General features: G+C 31.0%; 1 long non-coding RNA gene across 1 annotated transcript; it reads right to left on the bottom strand.

Annotated features, from left to right (window-relative positions):
* Positions 1-887: 887 nt before the first annotated feature.
* On the bottom strand, positions 888-2778 carry LOC150096801 (uncharacterized). The gene is made up of 2 exons (XR_016549849.1): positions 2625-2778; positions 888-1183 (listed from the first exon to the last, which is right to left on the bottom strand). It is a non-coding gene; the product is annotated as an uncharacterized LOC150096801 (long non-coding RNA).
* Positions 2779-5936: the final 3158 nt, after the last annotated feature.

The raw sequence follows: 5936 nt of genomic DNA, 5'->3' as shown, positions 1-5936 counted from the left end.
TGGTTATTTTATCAGAGATGGAAAAGTTCTGTAAAACCCAGTGAATTGCAACAAAAGCGGTGTTTTTGCATACAATTTGCCGAGCAAAAATATGTAACCTATAGCTATAAAAACAGAAATAATCAAGAAGATTGCTGCTATCATCCTGCATGAATCTGACTGTCCTTCTTAGCGCATTTGACCTTCTGGGTTCACTGAATGTGTATCAATAAAGTGCCTCTAATAATACAAGTTTGAGCAAGCGAAACTTGAGATTCTAAATGATTAAACCCAACTTACAATTGCTTTTGAAATCAAATATGAAATTTCCGTGAAAGCGACACAGAATATAATGTACTAAACTCTACTGTTATTTTACCTTAACAATGATAAATAATAATAATATAATCTATGTTCGTGAATAGATATTTGTAGGCGACATTATGTATTTCAATGAAGAGAATCACAAATATTATCTTACGATAATCACCTTAGACATTAGACATTAGACATTATCATTTCACTGCAAAATTGCATATTGATTCGGTTTCATGTAATAACAAAGAGCTCCATCTTTTGAAGAAAAAATTATACCTCTAATATCAGGATTCATTGCTTGGAATTTTCAATATTTTTTTATATGCTTGAAAAATGTATTTCATGCTTAAAGTTTATTTTCCACATGAGTATAATATGTTTGCTGCTTGAAAAAATGTATTTGTAGCAAATATTCGATAAATCAATTATTTGTATGTATATTTAGAAGTTGAACACATTGAAACATTTTTCTTAAATTTACTTCGGTAGCATATCACAGAATGGTTTTAAATAGTTGAAAACAAATTATTTTCTTAGTAAAATTTTATTTCATTTCTTTATTTCATGTTATACAGTAAATACAAGGAAGGTACAATAAACCGTACTAACACTTTATTAATACAGAACATAGGGAACACTCATTCAGAAATGTTAATAATAATAAATCGATAATGTTGTGTATTATTTTTAAAATAATACTCATTGATTTTTCTGGAATGTGAGGTTTATGCTTCAGTTTAGCCACAAGGTTTATCATTCGTTAAATTATAACAGACGAATTCTTCTTCACATCCGTGGCAAAACTCATTGTCGACTTTCAGTTCGTTGTAAAAGTTTTCCGAACAGTTCTCAGCGCACATGTACGGACAGCAACGTCTGCCTTGACCTACAAAAATATAAAGATATCAACATTTTGGAGATATTAGCCAAATGTAACTTTATATCTCAAGACGATGTCAGAGAAATGTAAATTTAATATGAAAATATTTTAATCCAAACACGATTTTTACATAAAACAGAAAATGGAATAAACCTGTGTCTATGCCTCAATATGACTATTACTTAAAGCTATGTTTTAATAATAATCAGATATGACTTAATCAGATGTATCTAGATCTTGGAATAATCACTCTCTGTATTTCACGTTATAGTGAAACTCGTGATTTGTTCCGTAAAATCAATATATTGAGCATTCCGTCCTGATTTTCATACAAACATATGAGTTCTTTTATTAAATGAGACCGTGCGTATAATAACCTTGCAAGTGATTTGATATCGGGATTTAATGACCATAGGAAGGTTTAACTTTATGTGCTCACATCAAATTATTCTTAAGGAAATGTTGAAGTCTGTAAAGTTGACAATGTATGTTTACGTCCAAATTTGGGTACATTATTTCAATCCTCTTTTAAACTACTAATATGTTTCAGAAACTATAGCACATTTTAGGAATGTTAGTCAGGTGAGTAATTTTTATCATCCGACTAGTTTCACCGCTATTTGCTCTCGGCATCTTCAGGGATACAATTGGGTAGCGATATGAAAGTAACAGACTAGGTTTTAACTTACAGTTCTAATTCATAAAATTAAACATACAAACTTATTGTTTGTATCCATACTGACCATATGTAATGTGATCATTATATATGGTCAGTATTAAAATAATAAGTTTGTATGTTCCTTTTTATGAATTAGAACTGTCAGTTAAAACCTAGTCTGTTACTTTCATATCGCTTCCCAATTGTATCCCTGAAGATGCCGATAGCAAAAATCGAAGAAACTAGTCGGATGATAAAAATTACTCACCTGACTAACATTCCTAAAATGTGTTATTGTTTCTAATACAAGTAGTCAAGAAAATAATTCATACGAATATGTTTCATATTGTTCTAAATTATATAAGAGATGCATTCTGAACATTAATATTAGTTCCGAGTTTCAAAGTGCTCAAATGTCAAATTCGAAGTATTGTGAAAAATTATCCGTCATAAATAACTTACGCTGTTCATTTTCTACTCGTATAATATCCATAGGGGATAATAACTTTAGATAAAAAAAACTTCGTCGGTAATGGCTTTTCAAATTGTGATTTGCAAAGGTAAATTATAGAATATATGAAAAAGTATCTTAAGTTAATAAAGAGAATAGTTACATTTTATATTGCAGGTATTCATCTATTATGGTTTTAAGATAAAAAATTATTGCATATTGCGGGCGATCTGAATATAGTTCTTATTAATATTTTAAATATTTCTTTTCAAAAATACTGAAACAAGTAGCTAATTGTATAATATTCATATAATATCTGATTGTTCTAAATCATTTACCTTCGGTTTGACTTGCAACCATCACTCCGAAATATACTATCAGAAAAATCATCATTTTGCTGAATAACTGGGAGATCGTTGCCATAGTAACGACAGAATGGAAATACTGGGCAAGTAATGAAATTAACGAAAAGTGAACTTCTGTTTGGGTGTATTTATCTAGCCGTTTATATAAACGAATGAGCACGTGCTCAGAGCATGAAAGACGAGTGATCAACGAATATCCAACCTCGTCACAAATATTATCATTCGTTGTTACATTTCCAGTAGTAGTGATCGAATGACATATCGCCACCTAGTGGTATTAAACTTAAATAATTCCTTTCACAATTCGAATTGTTTGTTGTTAGATGTTTCCACAACTCGCATTTTCATCAAATAAACTGTTATGCGTCCTTAGGAATGTTTTCTTGACATATCAGTAAATATGATAATAAAAAAAAAAATAAACCTACAGATTACTTAACTTAAAGAATGCATATTTAATTACTGCATGAAACTTCGGTCTGTGTTCAAGACAAAGTACGATCGATACTGTGTGAATGTCGAATAGTTGTGATGAACATGATGTTTAGGACCTCCCGGGATGAGTCTAAGGACTCCTTGCAGTAGCCCGTAATAATAATAATATTTTTTTTTTAATAATAATTTTTTTTTTAATAATAATAATATTTTTTGTTACATATGATACATACATTTGATAACATGTGATACAACATTACATACATATGATACATATTTGATTACATATTTTTCTTTTTAAAAGAATTCAATCCTTTTTTTAAAATTAAATTATTATTAATATTGTGATTATATATTTACACCATAAGAATTATCTATTTACAACTGGTTTTAATTCTGTTCTTTTTTTTTAACAATGAAATTCGTACAGATTTTTTTTCTTTCTTATCTTTTTCCCCCTGTATAATGTAATAATAATAATAATAATAATAATAATAATATTTTTTTTATTTTATTATTATTTTTTATTGTAACAATCATAATAATAATTTACAATTATATTGCTCAGAATTACATAAGTTGTATAATATTACATGTTGTAGTTTACTATTGTTTTTTCAAGTTTGAAAAGGTGTGATTATACAACAGTATTTACACATATACAATCTAAATATTATATTTCCTTATTCTCACAATCATAATGTGTAAACTCATGATAAATATTTGAAGAATTTTTTTTTTACATTGCATTTATTGCGTTAAACTTATTATATACATTACATACATTTGTTTACATATGATATTTACATTACGTACATTGGTTTACATATAATACATATAGTACATACGTTGGTTTTCATGTTTTACGTGCATTACATGCATTTAGTTACATATGATACATCTTGGATGAATTCTAATTTCTTTGCTTTCATCCTCGAAGCTTATATGTAAGCTTATCTGAGAACGACACCAGTTGGTTATTATGTATTGTTTTTTTTTTGTTAGCTGTGTTGGGAAGCTACGAAATCTATGATTGAGAAATTCGCGCGTGCGCACTCACACACACACACACACACACACACACACACACACACACACACACACACACACACACACACACACACACACACACACACACACACACACACACACACACACACACACACACACACACACACACACACACACACACACACACACACACACACACACACACACACACACAATAATTTGAAATGTCTTGATGCGTCGCTGAACTGGAAGCCTGAACGAATATATTGTGTTTCGTTAAGGTTGTATGGTATTTTGGGTGCGTATTTTCTGTTCCTATTATGTCCTTACAGCTCTTTTCAGGCTATTGTAGTTTGTAAGGTTTCTGTATTCAAAAGTTAATTTGTTTATCATGTCTGGGATGTAGAAGTTTCGCGTTTCCTTTCCGTAGTGATTATTGTATTTATATGTGATATAATTAGTAAGCTGAGGTCTTGTTATACGGTATGTATTTCTAACTGTACTGTAGTTGGCATCGAAATAATGTTTTAGCAAAGCTACATAGTGACATAAATGTTTTGCTGTCAGTATTTTGTGTTCTGACATTGCAATCTTTATAAGGTCGTGAATTTCTCTTTGTTCCCAAAAGATCACTTTTGTCATTTTGTACTGTGGCGACATTAATCTATTTAATTTGTAGGGTGCACAGAAAGCATACGTTGTTATAGCGTATCTTAGTATATTTTGGCATAGTGCTTTGTATATTAGTGTTTTTAGGCGTATGGGAACTATGTCTTTTAACCTCTAGGGTTTGCCACTTATTATTCGGAGTTTGTTGTATAGATGGTTTATGTGGCTATTCCACTTCATATCTGCATCGAAGTAAATTCAAAGGTATATTATTGTTGCAACCTGAGTGATTGTAGTGGTTCTGCTGTTCTGTGTGTTTTTTATGTTGGAAAGTGGATGTTAGATGGTTATATATTTGTTATCAACTGGTCGAGTCAGTGGATTTCTGAATATCATTAATTTTGTCTTTTCTGACTTTAGGTGTATGGAGTTTTCGTGAGCCAGTCTATGATCAGATTTATATCATGTTGCATATTTGTTTGGGCTGTGCTTGCGTTATTATGGATGGATATTATTGCTGTATCGTCTGCGTACCACCTGTGATGAGGCCCGTCTATTCCAACGTACCCCAGCGTTTCTAACAAGGTTTGATGTGTAAGTGTATCGAATGCTTTAGTTTGATCTATAAAGACTACCATGGCAATTTTGTTATTTTCTAAGGCGGTATTAATTACGTCTGTAAAGTCTTCCAAGACAGATATTGTTCCCTTATTTTTCTGAAAACTATATTGTGTTTTGGGGATAATAGGAAAGATCTCAGTGTATGCTGTGAATTTCATCAGTATGATCCGCTGCATAATTTGATTGATAATTGGTAATGTTTCTATGGGTCTGTAATTGCTGATTAAATTTCTTTTTTATTGTTTGTATATAGGTGCGATTATGGCGGTCTTTAGCATACTTGGTATCTGTCCTGTTTCAAATATTTTATTTATTAGTTTTAGTAGGATAGGACTTAAACTAGTTGCATGTTGCTTTATATCTTTAGGTCTGATGCCATCAATTCCTGGGCCTTTGTTTGGTTTGATTTGATGTATTGCTGAGAGAAGTTCTGCTTCTTTTATGGTTGGGAACCATAATGTCTGTTTTGATTGCGGTCCAAGTGGAGGGTCTCGTATTGTGATTGGGGGAATATTTCTGTGAAGTTCTTGGATGGAGTCTGCAAAGTATTGGTTAAACTTCAGTAGTTGATCGGCTAGATGAACGAACTCAATACTATAAATACACTAG

Source organism: Typopeltis vanoorti, chromosome 18 (genome assembly GCF_054136105.1).
Source record: "Typopeltis vanoorti isolate ZY-2024b chromosome 18, IOZ_Tvanoo_1.0, whole genome shotgun sequence".
NCBI classification, from domain to species: Eukaryota; Metazoa; Arthropoda; class Arachnida; order Uropygi; family Thelyphonidae; genus Typopeltis; species Typopeltis vanoorti.
This window is presented reverse-complemented; position numbering and strand designations above follow the sequence as displayed.